This window comes from Chiloscyllium plagiosum, chromosome 36 (assembly GCF_004010195.1).
Source record: "Chiloscyllium plagiosum isolate BGI_BamShark_2017 chromosome 36, ASM401019v2, whole genome shotgun sequence".
Classification (NCBI taxonomy): Eukaryota; Metazoa; Chordata; class Chondrichthyes; order Orectolobiformes; family Hemiscylliidae; genus Chiloscyllium; species Chiloscyllium plagiosum.
In genome coordinates, this window is record NC_057745.1 from 22,375,803 (window position 1) to 22,403,708 (window position 27,906).

Below are 27,906 nucleotides of genomic sequence, written 5' to 3' on the forward strand. Positions count from 1 at the left end.
AGTCCCTCCTCCCTACCTTTTATCTTAGCCTGCTTGGCACACCCGCCTCATTCCTGAAGAAGGGCTTATGCCCGAAACGTCGATTCTCCTGCTCCATTGATGCTGCCTGACTTGCTGCGCTTTTCCAGCAACACATTTTTCAAGCCTATTTTATATCCAATCTCCCTGAATCCCATGCGATACATCTTTACTAAATAGATCATGATAATTCATGAGGTGACTTTGAAATTAAAGTAAACAAAGCCCCTTATCAAACTATCCACCTGAATCTGACCATTGGCCTACTTAGTTTTAATCCAAGAGTAGTTTTTGTTTTAGAGGTTCTCCACTTCCTTTTGGATCTTTCCCAATGTTGTGCAAAGCTAAAATAGAATTGGATGTACCTTGCCTCCATTAAGCTAATCAATCAGCCATGCCTCAATTCTGAAAGAATATCAAGACATTGACTAACTGAGATGTGAATGGATCATAGAAATACCTTGTCCAGTTAACAACTATCTGAAAAAATGTGTCTGTAACTGCACTCTAATAGACATTGTAGCAGCAAAATCCCTCAGAGATAATAGAATGCTATGGGTTGTTAGTGGAGCTTTTTATGAACACAAAGTGTAAATTATCATTCAAAATGCTTCCAAGCACTTGTTCTCTCTTATGCACTATTAACTCATATTGTACTTCCAAATAACTTCCTTACGCACATGGGAAGATATTCAAATAATGCAATTGTAGTGGCTGGATATATACAAGTTTGGGCCTCTAGACTTGCATTATTATGAAGGGGGAATGGCACAGAGATTTGGAGCAAGCAACATTGGGGTAATTGATGGCAGAGGGAGGGTCTGTCAGCATGACAGGGATAGGTTGGGAACACAGTAGATGTGACAGGAGAGGAATGAAAGCAATAGGATGAATGTGGTGTGAAGGGGTTGGCATGGGAAGAATGGAATGGTATGGAGTGGGGTTTTAAAGATGCACTGCTGAATTAATGCTACTGCATGTGTTTGGCAGGTCTCTGCTGGCATATCATACATAGGGGATTCCCCACTGGGAAACCTGCGCTCTAGCCTAGTTAATAGTTGAAAGATAAACAGCCAAAAGGAAAATTTTCAAGTAAAACAAGCAGTCTGCAAAATCTGTTATTAAGGAATGTTGACAGCAGGTTAATCCATCCATCAACTGGTCGAGACAATGGAAATAGAGATTTGGTTTTGAGTTGGAATTGTGAGCACCAGAACAATTATTTGCTCCTCTCCCCCTTTTCATCTCTCTGGACTTTATCAACTATAAATGAGGTAAATAGCTTTGGTTGAAAGGTTACTCAAATTCATCATCTGATTGATATTCAAATCATTTAAGAGAACTGGTATGCAATTTCCCACTGAGAAAATGACGTGGTACTTGGGAATTTGAAAGTAAAAGGCAACACAAGTCGATCATCAACACCACCTTATCACATGGGATTCTGACTAACTCAGAGGCAGCAATTTGTGTATCACGCTGAGGAAGCAGATCTTCATGTGGGCTTTCAGAACCAAACAATTAATGGCAGGTAATTAATATTCCTCCAAGTTTCCCACTGGGGAGGTCCAAACTAATATTGTTAATGCTATCTGTCCCCACATTACACAGTTCGTTATGTTCACCTTGAGGGATAGAACTCATGCTAGATTCCTCAAACAGCTTTCTTCTGGCTCCTTCATATCTAAATTTCTCTCCCTGATCACAAATGACCCATGCACAAGTATACACCGATTGTGGTGAAATGTGAATGTTTCAATCAATTGTCACCACTTCTTTTGAAATCTCCTAAACTGGTACCTATGTGCAGCACAGCTCCCCAATTATTGGACTCCCTCTGCATCCAGCAGTTCATTCACCAATGAAGAGGCAGTTATGCTCACTGTATGGCAAGCCAATGGTGCTTCCCAGCCTCAGTTTAAGCAAAAAGATTAATCAGTAACAGTAATCTCCTTGGACTCCATGGGATCATAGAATCACTACAGAGTGAAAGCAGGCCATTCGACCTATCAGATCCACACTGACTGTCTGAAGATCACCAATCCAAACCCATCTCCCTAGCCCTCCATTTCCCATGGCTAATCCACCTACCCTACACAATCCTGGTTGCCATCAGCAATTTAGCATGGCCCATCCACCTAAGCTGCACATCTTTGGACTGTGGGAGGAAACCTACGCAGGCACAGAGAGAATGTGGAAACTCCGCGCAGACAGTTGCCTGAGGCTGGAATCAAACTCGGATCCCTGGTGCTGCGAGGCAGCAGTGCTAAGCACTGACACTTATTGGACTGAGGATGGAAGAAACTTGCCCAAGTCAATTACAATATTCTGTTAGCAAGTTTCTTACTAATTCTCAGAATGAGGAGGTAATGCATCCTCAAAATTACAATTAGGGGAGAAGTTATGGGTAAGTTACTTTATCGCATTTTTGCGTGACCATTAGACACCAATGTATATTGTGTGCATCAACAAAGTCTTCATACAAATTACACACGGCTTCCATAAACATACTACATGTAACTGACCTATGTCAAATATGCCAAAAGATTGCATTTAGAAAAAAGGAAAAAGAGTAAGGCCATTCAGCCCATTGAACCTACTCTGCTATTTAATATGATCATGGCTAATCAAACAATCAACCTCCTACCCAGAACAACCTCATAATCATTAGTGCCACTCTTAATCAAAATAATATCAACTACAAATCAATTACAGATGAGTCAACTTAACTGCAATGAGGGCTTTGCTTTTAGAAACAATTATTTAGCATGGATTTCCAAAAGGAACTTGTGGTTAACTAACAACTGGAGTTTTTTGAAGAGGTAACAGGAAGGTTCAATGAGGGTAACACTGTTGTTGTGGTGCATGTGGAATTCCAGAAGCTGTTTGTTACAGTATCACAGAATAGACTTTGAGGACTTACAGGCCATGGAATAAAAGGGACAGTAACAATGTGGGTACAAAATTGGCTGAGTTGTAGGAAACAGAGAATATTGGTGAATGGATAACTTTTCACACTGGAGGAAGGTTTGCAGTAGTGTTCCCCAGAAGTCGGTTTTGGGGCCATTGCTTTTTCTGGATATATATTAAGGATCTGGATCTTGGTGTCCAGGGAACTATTTCAAAGTTTGCTGATGCCACAAAACTGTGAGGAGGATGGCTTGGAGCTCTAAAAGGATCTGGCCAAGTTGATGGAGAAGGTGGCTAGGTAGCAACTGTGATTCAATGCAGAGAAGTGTGAGATGATGTATTTCATTGGAAGAACATCAAAAGACAATATATAATAGGGATATAATTCTAAAGGAGGTGCAGGAGTAGAAGGACCAGACTGAAGGTGATAGGATAGGTGGAGACAGCCGTAGGTAATGCATATATAGTCCTTGGCATTACTAATAGAGGTACAGAATACAAGGGCATGATAGGAGTGTTAAACTTATATAAGGTGCTTGTTAGAGCTCATTTGGATTATTGTGTACAGGTGTGGCTGCCACATTATGGAAAGGATGTGAATGCAATGGACAGAGTGCAAAAGTGATTTCAGGAATGGTTCCAGGGATGATAAACTTAAATTATGAGAACAGATTAAAGAAATTGGGATGATGTCCTTGGAGTGAAGAAGGCAAAGCGGAGATCTGACAGTAGTTTTTAAAATCATGAGCAGTCTGGATAAACTGGGAGAAACCAATTCCTCTTGAAAAAGGAACAACAATGAGAAGGCATAGAATTAGTGATTTGCAAATGAAGCAAAGATGATATAAGAAAAATGTATTTACTCAATGAGCAGTTTGGATATGGAATGCATAGTGCGGTAAAGGCTGGTTTAATTGACGCATTCAAGCGAACATTGGATGATTATTTGGATGAAAATAATATGCAAGGGTATGGAAAAATGCAAGTGATTAGTACCAGGTAGTGATGCTCATTGAAAGGTAAGTGTAGGCACTATGAGCTGAATGGCCTCCTTCTGTATAATCAGACTTTTGCTATTCTGTGAATTTCTACTTTAGATGCACTCAATGTAGGATTGAGCTTTTATAACTGTCTGGGGTTGAGAATTCCAACGATTCACTGCTCTCTGAAAAAAATAAATTCTCCTCATCTAGGTTCTAGATGATGTTCCCGCTTGTTTTTAAATTGTGACCTCTGGTTATAGACTATTCAACCAGGGGGAAACATTTTATCTGCATCTACCCTGTCTATCCCTTTAAGTACTTTGCAGGTTTCAACGAAAATCACTACTCTTTTTCACTGAAACTCCAGAGAATGCCATCCTGGATATCTCTTCTTTGGACAGTCCTGCCATCCTAGGAACAACTCTAGTGGATCTTTGTGCACATCTTCTATGGCAACAACATTTTCCTTGAGTTAAGAAGAACAAACTTGTGCATAGTACTTCAGGTGTGATCTGACCATGCACCTATGCAATTGAAACAAGTCTTCATTACTCCTGTACTCTCATCCTCTTGCAAAGAAGGGTAACTTTCCATTAGCCTTCCTAATAGCTTGCCACACCTGCATGTTAGCCTTCAGTGAGCAAATGACAAGGATAGGAGTCAAGATGAGAGCAGTGCTGGAAAAGCACAGCAGGTCAGGCAGTATCCGAGGAGCAAGAAAATCGACATTTCGGGCAAAAGACCTTCAGCTCTTTTCTAACACCACTCTAATCTTGACTCTGATCTCCAGCATCTATCGTCCTCACTTTCGCCCAAATGACAAGGATACTCAAGTCCCTTTGCCCACCTCTACTTTCCAACTATTCAACATTTAAGATATTCTCTGCACATCTATTCTTTCCACCAAAGTGGATCAGTGCACATTTTTCAATATTATGTTCCATCTAATGCTTCTTGTAAGCTTGTCAATATCCCCCTGAAAATGTTTCACATCTTTCTCACAGCACACATTCCAGCTTAGCTTCGAATCTTCTGAACAATTCAAATATTACATTTGGTGTCCATATCCCAGATCAGTATCAATCTGTTACAGTTCAAATTAGCGACAGTATTAGAATTAAGTTATGTTTTACTCTTTGGAAAATTTCATAAACCAACCTTTGAGACCAATTTTCTTAGTGAAATAAATAGCATTTCCACTCTCCGTAACCTCAGTCACAAATTAGCCAAAATAGATGATCAACCTTAGGACAATCTTTCAGCTGTGAACTGTTGAACCCAGTTACATAAGACTGTCAACCTTTAAATATTCTAATTATATTTAGAACTGCAGTACATAAGACAGTTCCATCACTCTTTTCATTAGATTTGATGTGAAGGAACATCTTCAGTGTTGAAAAGGGTATACTAAGAGCATGATATTATTTGCCTTGCAACCCCACAATCTCAATCAAAGACCCAAATTGTAGAATTGACATTAACCATAAGCAAAACAGCTTGGCCCTTTTGTCAGCGCATGTTCAAAATTCAGTGTATTTCATGCAAGAAGAAAATGAAGTGTGTTGACAGTACAGGCAAAAAATAATTGGTTGAATTCAAAAAACTAATAACATTGGACGTTGTCTTTCTTAATTGGCTTCAATAACAGCTTGGCATTTGGAAATTACTTGAACAGCTTGAATGCCTTTTCTGGAAGCCTTAACAAACTCTTTCTGTAGTCTAATTAGAAATAAAGACAGACCATCATCAATAAAACTTCCTTTGGTCTTTTAAGAAGTTTGTTTCTAGTTTCTGTTTTGAGTGCTTCCTTACTCGCATTTTCTTCTCAATGTGCAAGTTGTGCCTTTTCCAACCAATCGTGAAATATCAATAACCTGCATTCATTAATGCAGCGTTGTGCAATTTGAAGAGACACTCTCATGAGAAAGATGTTCTATACAAAAAAAAAGGTCACACAGGATGAATGGCTTTCCTTCTTCTTATGATCTTGTGTTTGATAACTACTTTCTTGACAATGTCTTTGAACAAAATCTTTGGTGTACAGCTAAGAATAACACTGAGATTATTGTATCATGAGCTTTTGCAAATGTTGATTGAACGCCATCAGGGTACTATGTGCACATTAAATCAATTTCAAATCTGTTGGTGCAAATCTCATCCCGCACAATGTCAAAAAGAGCTGACAAGGCATTTAAAAGTCCTTTCACAGAGTCACAATCATAGAAACTTACAACACAGACCCTGCAGTCCAACTCATCCATGCTGAGCAGATATCCTAAATTTAAGTAGTGCCACGTGACAGCATTTGGCCCATAGCCCTCTAAACCTTTCCTATTCATATACTCATCCAGATGTCTTTTAAATGTTGTAATTGTACCAGCCTTCACCATTTCTTCTGGCAGTTCTTTTCATATGTACACCGCCCTCAGTGTGAAAACGTCACCCTTTAGGTCTCTTTTATAACTCTCTCCCCTCAACTTAGACCGATGCTTCGAGTTTTGGACTCCCCTACCCTGGAGAAAAGACCTTGGCTATTCACCCTATCATGCCCTTCATGTCATATTGCACTTTGAAGAAACAAGTGCCTGGAGTATGTTACTAACAGTTCCTGGGTGAGTTTTACCAATTTATTTTAGCTTGAGATGGGATTCACCAAATTGTCAAACTGCTAGATGAGGAGGAATTCGCTGGCTCCCCTTTTTCATTTACCTGCCCCCTCAGTGTGTTGCAACATGATTAATTTGATAAGATTTATCCTATTGTGGATACCTTTCTCTCAGACCAAATGAATTTATTTTTTAAAAGGCAGCAATTTCTCCAGGCTTACTTGTATTAAAGAACAAGCGAGTTCATTATTTGCTAAATAATAATGCAATGCTCATACAAACATGATTCAAATTGATGGGTGAGTCCAAACAATAAAAAATAGCAAAGATATATGGCTCAGTCTCTGAATTCTATGAAAGATAGTCAATGGGATGATGTGGCCATTACATTGGGTGATACTATAGCACTGATGTCAGTAAGTGAGCATTCAATTCCTTTGCTCTGAAGAAGGAACACTGCACTTGAAACATTAACTCTGCTTTTTGTCCATACATGCTGCCTGACATGCTGTGTTTAACCAACAATTTCTGTTTTCGTTTCTGTTCATTCCTTTGTCCTGTTTTGCTTTAACTGCAATTTCACTTGCTTTCTCTGAGTGAGAGATATTCTTTTCATTTTACCTGTAGTAGAGGGGTGTCTGCACTCTGTAAAATGGCTGCCCTCATGGCATACTAGTTCATGAACAGACACCGACCAGGAGTTGCAGATAGCTTTTAAACTCAGCACAAAAATGAAAGGAGAAAACATAAACGAATCGGAGGTTTGGAACATAATTCACAGAACTGCACTTTCTCCTGAAATGGGTAGGATTGTCAGCCCCTTATTCATTCCATTATCAAAGAAGATCCCAATCCAATTTATTTTACCTTGTCCATTTGTCTCTTTGGTACTCAGGAAGGAACTTTTCCCCTTAGTGGAGGGATCAATGACCAGGATGTTTAAGGTATGGATCAAAAGGTTTAGCCGGGCTGTGAGAAATAAGGTTCTGTTACTCAGAGGGTGGTGGGAATCTTAAACTCACTGTCTGTAAGGGTGGTACGGGCAGAAACCCTCATAACTTTTAAGGTGTATTTAGATGTATATTTGAAATGCCAAGGCATACAAGGGCATAGGTTGGCATTATGTAGCCAGGGGAGTTATAAAGGGCTCTGATGTTGGTTACAGAGGAATATCTTGGCATGGAGAGTTGGAGAGTCCACTGAGGTCATTTCGGGGGCATGTTTGGCATTGAAAGGTGTGAGGGGTCAGGGATGGGTATTAGGCATAATGAACATGGGGAATATGTGGCAGTTTGGAAGGGCTAAGGAGTGAAGGATGGAAAGCAATATTATGTTTTTTTTAACTTTGAAAACTTAAGACCATTCGGGTGCTGGTTAGCCCGCTTCAGCACCCAACATCCTTAACTTTCAGTCTGGAGCCATCTGCCTTGAGTGTGGCAACCTTTGGACCAAAAGGCCAATGTATAGCCATCTATTTTTGAAAGGTTTTGTTTGTGGAGCTGAGAATTCCCCTGACTCTGCACACTTAACTCAAAGGTAAAAATAATTTCAGGCCCAAAACTTTTCTTGATTCTCTGTTTATTTACAGGTTTCAATATTCTACATGTTTGCTTCCTATTTACTATTCCTACATTCTAGTAAGATCTTGTTTATGTGCTCTATGTACTGAACTGAATAACGTCCTTCATCAGTGCACCTTAACAATATAATTCATATATAATTAACATTGCCGATCTATTTCTTTAACCACAAGAAGGGATATTGTTGGCATGGAGATGGCAAAAGACAATGCATTGGATACCGAGCCAAGAAAGAGAAGGTGAGTGATATATGATAGGTTTACTGTGGTGAAACAAAGACCTTAGAGAGACAATCAAGATTGAAAATGTGAATTAAACTCCAAGATATGTTTGACAATACCAAAATGTACAATGAGAGGCAACTTACTTAAGAAAAGACGAGGGAAAATGAACAATTTTGATATAACTATCTCACCTAAGTGGTAAATGCATCAGAGCTAGTTGTCAAGTTTGGTATGAAAGTAGGTAGATATTTGGCAGAGCAAATGGCAGCAGGTTCAATGACATAAAACCACATTAGTAGTCTTTGAACCTTTGGACCAGTGCGATGGATGATATGATCCACCTATTCTAGTTCAATAGATTGTCAGTTTGTGAGCTGACTATAGCCAAGACATCCATGCAATATTGGTAGTAATGTAGCTTTTAAAGTATTTGAACTGTGGATTTCTAACAAACATCTCCAGAAAGATTTTCAGTGAGCTGAATCTTAGGTTTTTTCTTTGCTAAGTATTGAGTTTCATGAAGAAACTGAGGCCTAGTGAGGTTTGTTACACAATTGTCCCAAATGCACCTCATCCATCCCAGCCCTACAGTGCCCCTATCTGCCGATGCTATCTCAATTCAACCACTTGCTGAACCTGAAAGTACTCACCATTGCTTGGATATCCTGAATGGACCAGCATTCCTGTTGATGGATTCCTATCTTTAAAAGGATGTTGTGTGCCTGAATGAGCACAGTCAGTGCAGATTTGTCCTGCATGGTTCCTGATAATTGCCCCAGACACAGCAGAGAAGGGGAATTTAGTGTCCCACTTTGTGGGCAGTGAGCTGCAGGTCTTGTGTGTGCATCATGTAGAGGACAGTTTGGAGGAGACCATGCCTCCAGACCCTGCCAACCTTGTGTGAGGTTGTCGTTCCTGGTCAGTGCAGTCTCAGCCACTTGAAGGAGTGCGTAGCCTTGTAGAAAGACGGTTAATGATCTTCTCCGATCTGCCAGAGTAGGTGCCACCAGCAGCTCTCTGTTAACCCACTGTCACTCTGTTTCTACTACTATACTCATCTCCCATCAAAGTCCAGAATGTACCACTCTCACTATTGCATGCACCATTTTCCTTCATTGGCTCTCACCCACTCCAATGCCTCACACAAGTAACATTACATGTCCTCTCCACTGCCTGCTTGTTCACCTTAGGAGAACTCATCACTTTTTCCCCACCTGCACCAACATGAACAGCTGTGCCAGCCATTTTCATCTCTCACTCTCCCATTCTATCATTCCTGAAAGGAAGAGTCGCAACAGGGCAGGAAGAGCCAAGGCGGGAAATGGGCTGCCTAACATTTGCCTCCTCACCCCTTGTGAGGAGACAAGCCTGACCCCAAGTGGCTGACTGACCCTGCCCAAGCTTCTGGAATGATATTGGAGGCTTCCCTGACTTACTAGGCCAGGGTCACCTGACAGAAGGCTGCCTCCCACGGCTTGACTGAGTACCACTGACAACCATGAGAAGTTTCCTTTCTATGTGCCTGTGTTAAACAATATGACAATACATCAGTACTGAGAGCCTATTAGTTCCAACCAAGTGCAAATAGCCAAGGCAGGGATGCCATGAGCACACAAGTACGCTCAAAGTGAGAAGGAAGTAAGGAAGCAATCACAGAGCTCTGAGATACAACCTGCTCTAACCTGTGAGCTGGGTGCCTGATATAATGTGTAAAATGCAGCCGTATTTCAATGTTAGCTGCTGGTACATCCTAAGGTGCAGCTTTAAAGTGCAGAAGTATCCTGTAGGCAGATTGGAGATGTGCCATGATGACCTGTGCCCAGATCAATGGACGTGCAAGTAACCAGTGCCCAGGTCAATAGACATCTGATGCGTGTAGTCACCGCCCAAGGACTGTATCCTGAGATGCTGGAACTAGGTCCTTAGGATAGAGGTCCTGAGGAGCAAGTGGCAAGCTGGAGTCTGGGAACCTGCTGAGTTCTTGCTGTTGAGATTTAGTGGCATCTAATTTGTTTGTGGTGCGGTAGGAGGCTTCATATTAATGAGGCAAGATCTGCAGTTGATTAGATTGACAACTGTTGTGTATTTGTGTGAATATGGCGGACTGTTCAATGATGGTGTAATGATGATGTCATTGATCTTTTTGAGTGGCCAAATAGCTGTCTCTAACCTTGCCACCTGCAGAGTGAACAGCTCCGTGATAAAGCTCCTGCTGCTTAACATTCCTGCTTCCTCGTCTGTTTTGGATCTGAAAAATCCCTCTGAGCAGGCACCTTGTCCACTTCCTGGTAAGAATCTTGTCTCAATGTCTGAAACTCTATTGGAAAATGCAGCTGATTGTTCCTAATGTCAAGATCGGCTTCACTCAAATTCCTAAGCCACATTGTTCAGGCCGCTATAAAATTCTACAAGATAATTCTGAACATATCAAAATGATAGGCAGGAAAGACCAATTAGTCAACATGACTTGCTCCATGCTGATGGTACTGAAAACATCAAATGCTGGAGATCACAGTGGGTCAGACAGCACCCATGGAGAGAGAGCAAGCTAATGTTTCGAGTCTCTCAGAACTCTGATGAAGAGTCATCTAGACTCGAAACGCTAACTTGTTCTCTCTACGGATCTGTCTGACCAGCTGTGATCTCCAGCGTTTGTTGTTTTCAGTACAGATTCCAGTGTTTGTAGAAATTTGCTCCTACAAGCTGGTGGTAGTTGGCTGGAGCATTACTACTGATATCTTCCCATCTGCCCAGCACCTTGCACTGCTCTCCCATCAGCCTTTGCAACCATTCAATCTCCTGTGGGAGGCAACAGAATCCTGGATAACGGCCTTGGTACCCTGTCTCAGATGATCAAAACCAGTAGGGGAGATCACATGCAGCATGCATATATTAATTATTAACTGATAAAATATAATAGTTTCAAATAATCATAGTAGAAGCAATCTGCTACCTTCTTTTGCCCCGTTGTTTCAATTGCTGGAAATCCATAAGTAAGAATAGGTCTCTTTAGTATTGTAGCATTTTGATCAATAGCCTGATTGTTCCCTGAATGCTGGGTTTGTGTCAAACAGAAACGATCAGTTGGCAATGTATGTTCAAGCAATGTAACATTTAATACACGTGAAGAATAAATATTTAATGTGCAGGTCATTTTAGCCATTTTCAGTGTCAAAGAATACCAGCACTTCACTGAAACAGGATATTGTAAATGTCAGTAGCAAATGAGATATCTTACAAAGTGCTTGAATTTATTTCTTTGCTGAGAAACTAACTTACCCAGCTATTGTTGTAACATCAAAGCTTTAAATGTATTCTCAATGAATCGTACCTTAATTTCAACACTCGAAGGAAACTCTGTGTGCTACCAGAATTTGAGAATTAAAGTCAGATACATTTTATGTGTGGTTCAACATTAAGACAAGGACTGGACAAACATGATGCTTACCACTTCTCACATCAAGCCGCTCAATAACTGTTCGGGTGAAAATTGATGGAATCATAGAATCCTACAGTGTGGATACAGGCCATTCATCCCATTGAGTCCTCACCGGCCCTCTAACGAGCATCCCATTCAGAACCAAGCCCCCCAGTCTATCCATGTAACCTTGCATTTCCCAAGACTAATCTATCAACCTACACTATGGGCAATTTAGCATGGCCGATCCGTCTAACTTGCACACTGTTCGACTGCAGGAGGAAACCAGAGCACCCAGAGGAAACCCGTGCAGACCCGAGGAGAATGTGCAAACTTTACACAGACAGTCACCCGAGGATAGAATCAAACCCAGGTCTCTGGCGCTGGGACCCAGCTGTGTTAACCACTGAACCACCATGCTGCCACCTTGAGAATATCTAGGTGGATGCTTTTTGATCCAAAGGAAACATCAGAATGCATATTTTTTAATTCATCCATGGGATGTGGGCATCACTAGCTGGGCCAGTATTTATTGCTTTGGAGAAGCTGGTGATGAGCTGCCTTCTTAGAGTCATAGAGTCATAGAGATGTACAGCATGGAAACAGACCCTTCGATCCAACCTGTCCATGCCGACCAGATATCCCAACCCAATCTAGTCCCACCTGTCAGCACCCGGCCCATATCCCTCCAAACCCTTCCTATTCATATACCCATCCAAATGCCTCTTAAATGTTGCAATTGTACCAGCCTCCACCACATCCTCTGGCAGCTCATTCCATACAAGTACCACCCTCTGTGTGAAAAAGTTGCCCCTTAGATCTCTTTTATATCTTTCCTCTCTCACCCTAAACCTATGCCCTCTATTTCTGGACTCCCCGACCCCAGGGAAAAGACTTTGCCTATTTATCCTATCCATGCCCCTCATAATTTTGTAAACCTCTATAAGGTCACGTAGGTCGATCCACAATGCCGTCAGAAGGGGAGTTCCCCCATTTTGACTTGATGAGACTGAAGCAGCGGTGATATTTTTTTTCTGCCTCACTGCTATCTCAATCTGAATATTCTAGGATGTTGTTAAAAATCAAAAGCAAAATTTTAAATGCTGGACTAAGATACGAGAACACTACATCAGAGCCATCTGCAGCTGAGAAAGACCAAGGTAACATTTCAGATTGCAGTCCTGATTCTGAATAACAAGACCATAGCCTACCTACTGCTGGGCAGCTAGACCTGATGTATATTCCCAATATTTTATTTTTATTTTATTTAAGGCCATTTAACGCTTGTATTATTTAAAATGGTACATTCATGTATGCACATGTATGGCACTGATTATTCCAATTGCTCAGGATTTGACATGAAGCTGGGAAATAGAAGAAGAGTCATTTGTTTTTTTTTCTCTTCCTCTCTACCAATGCCCGGTAATGTGTTCATAATGCAGGGCTAGCTTCTGTGGAGCAGCACACTAGATTTGTGGCAGCAGGCCAGAATCACTTAGATCATTTTACCAGGGGCATGTAGGGAGCAGTTGGAGACCTGAGGTGCCCTCAGAGAACAGCTCTTTCTGCTCCAGCGCATTACACAGTGTGACATTTCTCTCACAGTTGTCCCTGTACATCATGGCTAGCGACATAAAAAAACACTCATTGTCTACAGATATAAAATCAGTTTAGCTACTGCCGGGGTCAAACTGCTGTCAATGAATTCAACTGTAATTCTGCTCTTATGAAAAGCGCTTAAGTTCCTTGGAGATGAGCAAGTGTGGGCTTTATGTAGGGTCAAATTGTGGTCAAGACGCTCTCTTGTAAGAAATCACTCTGGTGAAAATGTTCGTCTACTTGGTCACGTGTCTCCAAACAGATGGTAACTTTTTCTTTCAAACTGAAGGAAAGGTTTTTGAAAGTAATTAACCCTTGCTGTCACTGTAAATATGCAAGAGCTATTAACCCTGTGCCCTTGCCCCATTATGCAACTGCTGGTGCTCTGCATGATCAGATTTTTTTTTAAAAAGAGCTGTCCCAGACAGGCAAACAGCAAGAAGTTATTGACTGATGATGAATGATGTGATTGGAGGAAAAGATGGCATATTTAAGCTGCCTTCCCAATTTCAGAGACCCCTAATGCTATATATAAAAAAGCTTACGCTGTGTAAATCCTTTCGCAGTGATGCTATTACTTTATTCACAGAGAAAAGCCGGCTGTTGTGGAATTACACACAAAGCACAGTAATAGTATTCAGCAAAAACTGCAGCTGTGACATGATTGAATGGTCTGTACTTACTCTGTTTCGCATCCTTTACTGCTGATTCCCTGCTGCTGCTGCTGTTAACTCTTTGGGAAGAGATTTAGCTCCTCTGCACCACAATGCAACACGGGGAGATGCATTTTTCCAAGACAACGCTGTTGAATTGTTTTTGATGGTCCTTTCACCTTCCCATTTTCGATCTTCCGCAACTCCCCTTCATTTTCAACAACATGGCTGGAGTGGTCTGTGTCGCCTTAGACAACTGTGGAAGTTTAGTGATTTATTTCAGCTGGGAATGGTTGATACTTGCATAGGAAATAAGTTTGAATGGCCAATTAAACTGGTATTCAATCCGCTTGATGTAGTGTTCTATCTGTAGAGTGACTACCTGCTCAAAATTTGTTTTGTTGATGGATCGGGGAATATTCACCATCTGAAACAAACCTGTTTTTATGTGTTGAATTAACTCCATGGAAGCCAGTAACCTGTCACCAAGTCGCTCTGTACTTACACATGCATAGTGCATGGACTCTGACCAGCTAGCTCAGAACTAGCCCCTAGATTGAGGAGACTCTCTGAGACTCTTGTTCATTTATTTTCTTTTTTTTAGAACCCCCACACTACCGCCTAACTATGGTAGTGCTTATTTTTTCCCCAGCACCCATGTTGAGTGTGTGCAGGTGTGAGACACAGTGAGAGACACAAGGTGTACAAACCTTTATTCAATTTCCACCACCAAGAAGAAAGGAAACACCTGAGTGGCCAGTGAGACTCCTGTTCATTTATTTTCCCATGGTGTGTGTGCAGGTGTGAGACACAGTGAGAGACACAAACTGCTAAAATCTTAATTCAATTTCCACCACCAGGAAGATAGGAAAACACACGAGTGCCCAGTGACAAGCACTGTCCTTCACATCAAAGGGCAATGTTGTGTGATCAAACAGTGAAGGGGAGGGTAGGGACTAAATCAAAATAGAGTTGGAGGGGGAAAGACTCCTGTTCATATCTATCAGCCAGGGATCCCTGATTGGCCCAGGTTAACAACCCCAGTCCGGGAATTTGTACTCAATGAGATCCACTTGGCCAACCTCCTTACAATCAACATGTGTGTAATTTAGTGGAAAAATTGTGTTAAATGACTCTATGTGAAGTTGATTGGGTAACTACCAGGAGCAGGTAATTGTGTAGATGATTATTTCCCCTGTTCTATCTTAATATGCATTGAGAGAAATTGTAGCATTTTAAATGGAATTTTACGGCATTCACCTTAATTGAAAATGAATGGGAGTTGACTCTACACTGTAACTCTCTGGTTGGAATAACTCATCAAGGTGAGCCATCACAGAGATGTACAGCACGGAAACAGACCATTTGGCCCATCTCGTTCATGACGACTAGATATCCTAAATTAATCTAGTCCCATGTGCCAGCATTTGGCCCATATTCCTCTGAACCCTTCCAGGTACTTATCCAGATGCCTCAGCTAATACTTTCTGACCTTTTTATCCACCAAATATAACAGGTTGGTTTCTAAATTATTTGCAAGTAGACAGTATGAGGGGTACTAAATTTATAATAACTAAAGTTAAATCCATCTGAAGGGATAGTCTATTCAGTGGGAGTACTCTCGATATACATACGTTTTCCTTGACATGTGACTTTCAATAAATCTGTAGTTACTTCTGTACTGACATTCACAACCAAACTAATTTAGTATAATTATTAACTTGTAAGTGGGCTAAACTGTATTTGTTCCTATCCAACAACGTTTCAATTTTAGAATACTCATCCTTGTTTCAAATCCCTTCGTGGCCTCACACCTCCCTATCTCTGTGAGCTCTTCCAGTCTTACAATGCTCCAAGATTCAGGGTGGCACAATGGTTGGCACTGCTGCCTCACAGTGCCAGGGACCCAGGTTTGATTCCAGCCTTGGGCAACTGTCTATGTGGAGTTTGCACATTCTCCCTGTCTCTGTGTGGGTTTCATCTGGGTGCTCCGGTTTCCTCTCACAATCCAAAGATGTGCAGGTCAGGTGAATTGGCCATGCTAAATTGCCCAGAGTGTTCAGGGATATTAATCAGAGGGAACTGGGTCTGGGCAGGTTACTCTTCAGAGGGTCAGTGTGGACTTGTTGGGCCGAAGGGCCTGTTTCCACACTGAAGATAATCTAACCTGAAAGATATCTGTAATCCTCTAATTTTGACCCTTATGATTACTGAATCTATTACTCTATTTAGTTTTCCAGGTCAGTGTGGACTTGTTGGGCCGAAGGGCCTGTTTCCACACTGAAGATAATCTAACCTGAAAGATATCTGTAATCCTCTAATTTTGACCCTTATGATTTTATTGCTGTGATTTTGGTAACTGTGCCTTTACCTGCCTAACTCTACATCTGGAAAACTTCCTTTTAAACTTTTTGTCTTTCTAAATCTCTTATTCTTTAAAAGGCTCTTTACAACTTACCCAAAAACATAAGAAATAGCAGCAAGAGTAGTCCATCCAGCTCCTCAAATTGACTGTGATGATACCGTGGGGTGTTTTGGTTTGGATTCATTTAGACAGAGATTGAGGGATTAGATCTGAACAGTCCAGGGTAAGATAAACAACTTGTGAGGCCTTGGGTGTTTTTTTTTTAACAATAACAGCAGCCTGAGTGGTTGTGGTCAAACTCCCATGCACAGAACCGGGATCTTTAGTTTAGGTTTCATTAGCAGAAGCTGCTGAGGTTGTGAAAAGCTGCCACCTCTCTCTTTGCTGAACTGTAATTCTCTCTGTCTCAGAACTGTGTCTTGATGTTCTTTCCTCCTGGATTAGAGAAATGCATGTGACAATCTATTTTTTGAATTTGCCTCTTGCCAAGGGTGTGTGTATGGTTAGCTACTATATTGGAACAGTTACTTAGTAATAGTTACTGAATCTATTACTCTATTTAGTTTTCCAATATTGTTAAGTTATTCCAATTCCTCCTTTCTTTTTGTTGTACTTTAGCTATAGTTTTTGAATAAATTGTATTTTGCTTAATGTCGAGTAGTTTGACCAGTCGAATTGCATCTGGAACACAGAACCTCACATTTACCTTTAAATAAGAAAATGTTAAGGTCTACACTACCTTCTTAGATTCCTAAAACATTGTCTGTAGGCTTCTGGTACTAGCTCATATGCATTTAAGAAGCCATTTTTCATCTCTTTATACTCCCAGGTACCACCTCTGATAGTAATGCAAGTTCCTCACTAGCTCTAGCTACCAAATTTGTTTGGATCAACACCCAGATGCTCACCAGCCATTTTATTTGTTTATCCACTTTCTCAAAGGCTTGTACATCCATCACTTAGGCAACCTTTGAATATATTTAAACAGATTTCTTTTGGCTACGATGGGTTTGCTTATCATCACTATCCTCCTCACTAAGCCTACCTTCTACCTTCATCATTTTAAATTGATTTTGAGTTCTCAGGTCCAACCTCACTTTGTATAATGGAACACTGCTCTTCTCACCATGAATTCCACATATTATGACTTTTCCTGGATTAGATAACTCCTCATCTCTCATCATCAAAGACTAACTTGCTCCTGTAGCTTTTAAAAAATTAATTTCTTTGTCTGCTCCTCCTGGCATACACAAATAAACCTTACCCTCACAACTAAGCTCCTTAAGGAGGTTTGGTACTATCTTCCTAACCAAGCACTGATCAGGTTATACATTCTGGTGCAGCTTTTTAGCTTCCACTGTGCTTCCCTTTACCACTTCAACAAAACTCACTGGTTTAATTTGTTTATCCATCTTCCCTGTGCTTTTTCTAAACCTCCAACATTTCAACCTCATATGGCTTACTTTATTGCAGTGAAAATACCTGAGCGTTTTCACTTCTCTTTTCCCTTCATGGGTTTCCTTTTAACCCTGTGGACAAAAAGGTTGCTGGATTCAAAACATTGACTCTGATTTTTCTCCTTGGATATTGCCAGACTTTCTAGCTTTCTGCAGCAATTTCTGGGTTTTTTCGTTTGTTTTAAAACAATGAATGTGGAGGTCTGACATCAAAATTTTATTTTGCTACAGGACAAATTATGCAAATTATGATAATGCACTGATACTTACACTTATGTAATTGAACACTGCATAAGAACAAGTATTTTGCAGCAATTAAATGCCTCTCATGATGTAGTACTTTTTTCATACCAGCCAGAAGAGATATAGGTTAAGATTCCAGTAGGAAGCAGCAGAAATTGGACTCATTTTCACTGGGAAAGGCAGATGAGAAAAGCGCACCAATTCTTGGACTTCATACCAAAATTTGCCAAGATGGCTGACATTGAAATGGAGTCGGGTAACAGATATGCTGATTGGTCTTGTAATTTTCACCTCCCATCAGCCCATCCCTGACATCGATGGGGCCCATGCTCCCAAACTTGTGCATTGAAACTCTTCACTTAAGACAAATAGTACATGGGACAAGCCTCATACGTTTGGGTTTGAAAGACAGAAAAATTATCAGTAACTTTTGCTCAAAACCATATCAGCGGAAAAGTGAATTGACCTTTCCTTTACTCAGCTGTTTTTGAAAGAAATGAACAAAATATTTGCTTATTTATAAAACCTTTATTCCTCAAATTATTAAAAATATTTACGGAGTTAAATTTAAATCTATTTGTGTTGTCTTATATGCCTGCCAACTATTCAACTTTTAGTTTGACCTCTGGCCTACTTGATTTCTCTGCCTTGATATCAGCAAAATCCCCTCCTTTGCCTCCTAGTGTTCAGTTTAACTCCTCTCTTGCCTCGCGGTGTCTCCTCCAACTGTAACAAACCTGTGCCTATGGTCTTCACTTACTTGGCCACTTTCCACAGCAAGGAACTAATCACTGATGCCAAGGGCTGTGACTCTACAATGGTGGGTGAATCCAGTGTCTTTGTGACCTCTCCCTGTCTCCATATATGACTCCTAACCCACAATCCTGGATGGTTGGTGAGGTAAAAAGTTAGGCCTGAGAGTCAGGAGTGGGCACAATTAAATTAAAAGAAGGAGTGACCTGGAAAACCCAATTTGATAGTAAGCCAAGATTTGTAATATGTATAAACTTGCCTGTAAGATCATAGGATGCTTACAAAGTGGAAACAGGCCATTTGACCAAACAATTCTACACTGATCCTCTGAAGAGCATCCCACCCAGACCCATTCTATATTGCCCCTGACTAATGCACCTCACTTACACTTTCCAGAACACTACGGGCAATTTAGCATGGTCAATTCACCTAACCTGCTCATCTTTGGACATGAGGCTGTGTCCCATGTACTATTTGCCTTAAGTGAAGAGTTTCAATGCAGAGGTAGCCCGCACAGACACATGGAGAATGTGCAAACTCCACACAGCCAGCCAAGGCTGGAATTGAACCCAGTACTCTGGTGCTGTGAGATGGCAGTGCTAACCACTGAGCCACTGTGCTGTAATGAGATGGATCTCTACAGAAGCTTGGCCTTGTAAAAATCAGGTCAGACTATAGTTCTTTTCACCCTTTTAAATAATCCAGATTAACTTTGTTTTCAGTAAAGGCTGAGCTCACCCTGACTAATGACTGAAAGCTGCATTTTCCATCACATGTCTGACATTATCAACTCAGCAACTGTTTAAAAATCTGAAAACTGGTCACAAATTGCTTCACTATAAATGCAATTGAGGTCACCATTAATTAAATAAGACCCTCATTTTTGCAGAGAAACCTTTTTGTTATAAGGGGTGTATTCTAGTGAACGCTGGCTGTGTTACTTTGGATGGAAATGAAAGAATGATACTTGTTGTCTTATCTGTTCTGTGCCAGAGTGGATGTTTCATCAGCAGAGGTCTCTCAAAGACTGCAGATTGACCATGTTCTTACAGGTTGTGTCAGAGACACTTCTATTTCAACATGGACCCTAAGGAATTCAGAATGTTCTATTAATTCAGCAAAGTACACAAATTTAGGCTGTCTACTGATTTGTTGCTCATTGGGTGAAACACATGACACTATATCCATTCTGCTCTAATAGTTACATTCTGATATTAAATTGATTCCTGTTTACTTACAAAAACAAAGTCCAAACGTTCCTCACTCTTTTTGCAATTTTCAAAAGAAATGCAAGTTCTGGAAATTCATAATGAAAATTATTGGAAATATACAGCATCTCAATCAGTACCTACAAAGTTAAACATCACACAACTCCAGGTTATAGTCCAACATTATTTGAACGTACAAGCTTTCAGAGATCTGCTCCTTCATCAGGTAGCTAGCAGGGCAGGATCATAGGACACAAAATTTATAAGGAAAGATCAAAGTATCATACAACTGATGTGATGTATTGAACAAACCTGGATTGCTGTTAAGTCTTTCATCAATTAGAATAGGGATGCAGTTTTAATTGATTAATATGTAAATCCCAGAATTTCTTTCATGTCATAGCTCTGAGATAACTTAAGGTTTTATCAGTATTAAAAAAAATGAAATCACAGCTCAGAGAGTGCATTAAAGGTGTGAGGTATTCTGTCTGTATTCAAACTTGAGTGAGATTTTCCAAAGTAGGAATTTATAAAATGTCATATTGACTGACTGCCTACAGATTGTGTGCTTTTTGAACAAAATAGAATCTATTGGCAAATACAAATCTGCAAATGCAAATTCACCTCATAGACTTGCATGTGTATGTGTGAGGGAGGGGAGAAGGCATGTGTGTGTGAGTGTGTATGTGCGGGAGAGAGAGATTGGGCGTGTATTTGGGAGAGAGAGAGTGTGTGTGTGTGGATAATTGATATAGTGTGTGCTCAAGTGTGACAGAGCATATACCTGTGAAAGGGTGCGTGTGCATGTGTGTGTCTGAGAGAGGATTTGTGTGAGTGTGATCATGTGTGAGAGTGTGTATGTATGTGGGCTTGTGTATGAGAGAGTGTATAGTGTAGTGTAGTATGACATGAACCCAAAGTCCTGATTAAGGCCATTCTCATGGGTACTGAACTTGGCTATCAGCCTCTGCTTGGTGGCTATGTGTTGTTGCCTATCCCGAAGTGCACCTTGGAGGATGGTCACGTGAAGATCTGAGGCTGAATATCCTTGACCGCTGAAGTGCTCCCCCACAGGAAGGGAACGTCCCTGTCTGGTGATTATTGCACAGTGTCCATTCATCCATTCTCCTAGTGTCTGCTTGGTTTCACTAATATACCAAGCCTTGGGGCATCCTTGCCAAGTTGGCTGAGTCACATGAGTACTTGGTCTGCACATGATGGGTATCTATAAAAGGAAAGATAAAAAGGTGAATCTGAAAGAATCTCATGCTTAGGATGAAATCCTGTATTGTCTCTTTAAGGATGATGAATATTCTGATTGGGATAACTTCCAGACTTCATAATGCACTTTCTGATCAAGAGTGGTCATAGTTATAAAAGCAGCAGGCATTTATACAAAGCAAACTGTTCAAACCTTCCATGATAACCTGCGGGGTTTGTTTTTAGCAATGTTGAGTGAGGAATGAAAATAACCAGGAAAGATCTTTTGCATCTACTTGAGAAGGCAGGTGTAGTTTCTGCTTAACATTGTGTCTGAAAGGTGGCACCTCCCATTGTCCCTCATGTTACAGTAGTGTCGAAACCCAGAATTTGTGGTCGAGTGTTTGAAGTGACCACAACCTTCTGACTCAGACAAGGCTGTTGTATTATATCATAGTTTCTAAACCTGACAAGTCCATACCTATAAGACAAATATACAACTGCACAACATTATGTATCAATATAAAAGTACCCACCTCACCTTCACTCATTCTCTGTCTACTGTAGGCAGTCTCATCTGTTTGGTCAATCAGCTCTGTGTATGTAATGCACAGTAACATCAGTAAGCATAATCACAACTATGTATATAAGTCTGTGATCTTGTACCTGGGTAAGTAGTTAAAGGTGTATATAAACTTCAAACATCTGTATCAATAAGAACCTGATTATCTATGGTATACGTTATTGAACTGATGTATAGTAAACCACAAACCACGTCTTGGCGTCAAAAAGTGTGAACTAAAAGTTAATTGCAACAGCTAGTTAAGTAAGTAGGTATAAAGAGTGAGCAAGTGACAGCATCATAGCTATTGTAAAAAGTAACTTTTCCTAAGTGATTTACAATTTGCTTCTGTCCTGAGCTTAAGTTACAACTACAACCAAATCTAAAGACTGAAAGCTACAAAGTTATACTGAAGCACATTCAATACATTTTTATCTCTTCCTTTTAAATATCAACAGTCTTCAAAAAGACCAGCTCTGATCAAAATAATAGGCAGTTTAAAAGTCCTGAAGGATAACTCTAATCTACAAAACAACTCCTTGAACAAAGTATATAAAATAAACAGAAATATACACTAAAAAAGGCCTTACCTGTGTTCAGACATTGGTTGATTTGCCATTTTATTTTTCCAAAATGGTGCAACATTTTTTTGAAGACATGTATGACACTGTTACTGCTTTTGATTTGTTGCAATTTCAATTTAGAGGCACAAAGATTCAACTTTCAAATGGGCAATACTCTGAAAGCTGAAATAATGAAAATGAAGCAAATAAAAATAATAAAAAGACAAAAACAAAATGCTCCAATATAGATTTTTTGCTAGAAATTTTAAAACACATGAAGCTGCATGAAGGAAAGCTGGCTGACAAACATCCTGCCATGGAATGGCAATATTGGCATTCTACTAGAAATTCAGTTGTTTAAGGAACAAGTAACTTTTATTTTGGATCAGCAGATAACAAGCAGGCTTGTTTCTTCTCACTCTGGACAATGAATGATTAAGAAAAATAAAGTCTTCTGCTTCTTTTAAAAAAAAAAATGCCTGCAAAGATCTTGATAAAACCTTTCAGCTTTTAAAAAATCAATTTATAATTCAAGGCAATTTGAGGATACACAGGCTTTAATTCATGTAATACGGCATAGGTCAGATAAAATCATTAACCAGTTCAAAGACAGGTGTCAACACAAAGTATGGAATATGATTTTGTTGAAGCTAATTTAACTGAAAGGATGTGAAACTGGCCATTGCCTCTACACCCATTAAAGTCCTTTAGAAAAGCAGTTCGAGACAAATCTAGAGAATATGCATTTAACAGTTCACTGGAAGAAGGATACAAGTTCAAAGCAATTGTAGCAGGCCAGCAGCACCTGCAAGTGTTTGACTCCAGAACAAATATTCAAGTGTCTCAAAATATTGCATGAGATGTCGCTTGTCTCACTTACCAAGACAGTGTCCAGCGTTTTGTGGCATATACAATCTATGTTCCACAAGAGGACATGGGGAATTCCAACCATCAGAGAAGACCAAAGTCCAGGACAACCTCATTATAAAGAAAGGTCAACCAAGGAACAATGCCAGAGAAAATCCTAAAGTTTCATTCAGGAACACAAGCAGATGAATTAAATCAATGAGCTAACTGCAATGTTACAGCTTGAAGATTCCAATCATCAGTGTGTGTGATAGAGTTGACACCCCACCATCAGAAAAGTAAAAACGTGAATCTCCATCCAAGTGGCATATGATGTGCCAAAATTAACACTGGTGCCTGTCCAAATATCTTCCATGAGATGGCATAGTGGCTCAGCATGGCTATCTCACAGCGCCAGGCACCTGGGTTCAATTCCACCCATGGGCAACTGTCTGTGTGGAATTTGCTCATTATTCCTGTATCTGCATAGGTTTCTTCCGGGTGCTCTGGTTTCCTCCAAAGATGTGCAGGCTGGGGGAATGGCCATGGGAAATGCAGGGTTACAGGGATAGGGTAAGGGTGTGGGTCTGGGTGGAATGCTCTTCGGAGGGTCAGTGTGGACTTGATGGGCTGAATGGCCTACTTCCACACTGTAGGGATTCTGTGTACTTTGGGAAACTGTGTAGCCGAGGCTGCACAAGATAAGTTAACTGCTTTCATTGAGTCTGACATTACATGCATTGACATTATCCATTTTGAATATCACTACGTATCACGGTATGGACATCTGAAACCTTCTACATCATTGAAACAGATGAGCTGTCATTGATCTACCAGCATGAACAGATCTACATTTTATTATGATTCACAAGGTGACAAACCCATCAGTTGCAATACCAAAGATTCCAGTCTACAATATCCATTTGATACAATGTGTTCACAGCTGAGCAGAATAGATTAAGCAAGTAACGTCAGACGATGACCATCTTAAAATGGCCCATATCACCAGGTGACTTGAATGCATTCAACAGGTCTCTGGGCTAACATGGTCTCTCTGATCATTCAGAGATGAACTAGGACCCTCCAGGACTGTAACCTCTCAAGTTAACTAGTCATAATTCTGCAAACTTTCACAAGAAGTACTACACCTTATACAATTGGGCCATATGGGCACAGAAAATCTAAGAGATTGGCACATGAATCTCCAAACATTGGTCTGGCCTTAATAAGGTAATTTAACAACTTATCAAGTTGTATGAAAATATGATAATTCACTCCAAAGTCTGTTAACCACTAACTTATTGCTAAATTTGTTTTATTTTCCTTATGACATGCTTATATTTATAAAGTAATAAGATCTGGTTCTTATGGTTAATTGTGTTTAAATTATAATATATTCAAATGGTGCAGTTATAAATTAATTGTTACTGTCACATTTCTATTATAAAGCTATGATATTAATGTGTGATCATATTAATACTTTCTCACTTAATACCATTGACAATGATGGTGAATAAGACATTAACAAACTTACAATTTAAGTTTATTTACGAATGGTAGATCTGTTCCATTGCCTGTGTTTGAATTTGTGGCAAGTAACAACTTAAGTACAATCTTATCAAACAAATAACTGTGCATAGCATAATGGCAATTAGCTTAGGAAGATCTAAGCAGAATATAATGTTATGGTTAGACCAATGTCTACAAACTAGTGCTTTTTGTTACTGGGATTCTGCTCTGCCTTGTCACTCCCTTCCAGCTATCAGTTATTCGATATAAACATTTGCTTGTTGAACACAAATGTGAGCCCATTGACCCAAATGACTCTTATGTTTCTTGTCTCAAGAATTGTGTTGACAGTAATTACTTAACTTAAAAGTTGTCTAATTACTGAAAGTTTACAATCCCTGAGCTAGAAGATCATTGACTTGTTGCAATACACGATTTTTACTGCATTGCAACACGTTACCTTAGAGTTAATTTTGTTTTATTAGGTTGGCACTAATTTATCATGTGCAATTGTATTTTTGTACTTTTATCTGTTCCTGCAAAAAATAGGAAATGTGAAATGGTTAGGAGAATGGTTTCAGCATTACTGACTAGTAACATAACTGTGGCAACATTTGTATGGCTAACACTTGTTAACCCAGACATGAGCCTTTGAAATGGTAATACTGATAATGCAAACTTTTAACATGGAAATAATCTATAGATAGATCTTGAAGCTTTCCATAAGACCATAAGACCATAAGACATAGGAGTGGAAGTAAGGCCATTCGGCCCATCGAGTCCACTCCGCCATTCAATCATGGCTGATGCGCATTTCAGCTCCACTTACCAGAGTTCTCCCCGTAGCCCTTAATTCCTCTAGACAACAAGAATCTATCAATTTCGGCCTTGAAGACATTTAGCGTCCCGGCTTCCACTGCACTCCGTGGCAATGAATTCCACAGGCCCACCACTCTCTGGCTGAAGAAATGTCTCCGCATTTCTGTTCTGAAATGACCCCCTCTAATTCTAAGGCTGTGTCCACGGGTCCTAGTCTCCTCGTTTAGCTGAAACAATTTCCTAGCATCCACCTTTTCCAAGCCATGTATTATTTTGTACGTCTCTATTAAGTCTCCCCTTAATCTTCTAAGCTCCAACGAATACAATCCCAGTATCCTCAGCCGTTCCTCATATGTTAGACCTGTCATTCCAGGGATCATCCGTGTGAATCTCCGCTGGACACGTTCCAGTGCCAGTATGTCCTTCCTGAGGTGTGGGGACCAAAACTGGACACAGTACTCCAAATGGGGCCTAACCAGAGCTTTATAAAGTCTTAGTTGTACATCTCTGCTTTTATATTCCAACCCTCTTGCGATAAGAGACAACATTGCATTCGCTTTCTTAATCACGGGCTCAACCTGCATGTTTACCTTTAGAGAATCCTGGACTAGCACTCCCAGATCCCTTTGTGCTTTGGCTTTATTAATTTTCTCACCATTTAGAAAGTAGTCTATGCTTTTATTCTTTTTGCCAAAGTGCAAGACCTCACACTTGCTCACGTTAAATTCCATCAGCCATTTCCTGGACCACTCTCCCCACCTGTCTAGATCCTTCTGTAGCCTCCCCACTTCTTCAGTACTACCTGCCTGTCCACCTAACTTTGTATCATCGGCAATCTTCGCTAGAATGCCCCCAATCCCTTCATCCAGATCATTAATATATAACGTGAACAGCTGCGGCCCCAACAGTGAACCCTGTGGGACACCGCTTGTCACCGGCTGCCATTCTGAAAAAGAACCTTTTATCCCAATTCTCTGCCTTCTGTTAGACAGCCAATCCTCAGTCCATCCCAGCAGCTCACCTCGAACACCATGGGCCCTCACCTTGCTCAGCAGCCTCCCGTGTGGCACCTTATCAAAGGCCTTTTGAAAGTCTAGATATACCACATCCACTGGGTTTCCCTGGTCTAACCTACTTGTTACCTCTTCAAAAAATTCCAACAGGTTTGTCAGGCATGACCTCCCTTTACTAAATCCATGTTGACTTGTTCTAATCAGACTCTGCTCTTCCAAGAATTTAGAAACCTCATCCTTAATGATGGATTCTAGAATTTTACCAACAACTGAGGTTAAGCTGATTGGCCTATAATTTTCCATCTTTTGCCTTGATCCTTTCTTGAACAAGGGGGTTACAACAGCCATCTTCCAATCATCCGGGACCTTTCCTGACTCCAGTGACTCTTGAAAGATCTCAACTAATGCCTCTGCTATTTCCTCAGCCACCTCTCTCAGAACTCTAGGGTGTATCCCATCGGGGCCAGGAGATTTATCAATTTTAAGACTTTTTAACTTTTCTAGCACTATCTCTTTCGTAATGGCAACCATACTCAATTCAGCCCCGTGACACCCTTTAATTTTTGGGATATTGCTCATGTCTTCCACTGTGAAAACTGATGCAAAGTACTTGTTAAGTTCTCCTGCTATTTCCTTATCTCCCATCACTAGGCTTCCTGCATCAGTTTGAAGTGGCCCAATGTCTACTTTTGCCTGTCGTTTGTTTCTTATGTACTGAAAGAAACTTTTACTATTATTTTTAATATTACTGGCTAGCCTACCTTCATATTTGTTCCTCTCCTTTCTTATTACACTCTTTGTTATCTTCTGTTTGCTTTTGTATCCTTCCCACTCTTCTGATTTCCCACTGTTCTTAGCCACTTTATAGGATCTCTCTTTTTCTTTAATACATTTCCTGACTTCCTTTGTCAGCCAATGTTGTCTAATCCCTCCCCGGTTAATCTTTCTTTTCTTGGGAATGAACCTCTGTACAGTGTCCTCAATTATACCTATAAACTCCTGCCATTTTTGCTCTACTGTCTTCCCGGTTAGCCTCTGCTTCCAGTCTATTTTAGTCAGTTCCTCTCTCATGCCCTCATAATTACCTTTATTCAACTGTAACACCATTACATCCGATTTTGCCTTCTCCCTTTCAAACTCCAGACTGAACTCTATCATATTATGGTCGCTACTTCCTAAGGGTTCCCTTACTTTAAGATCTTTTATAGAGTCTGGTTCATTGCAAAGCACTAGGTCCAGTACAGCCTGCTCTCTTGTGGGCTCCATGACAAGCTGTTCCAAAAAGCCATCCTGTAAGCATTCCATGAATTCCCTTTCTTTAGATCAACTAGCAACATTATTTACCCAGTCCACCTGCATATTGAAGTCTCCCATGAT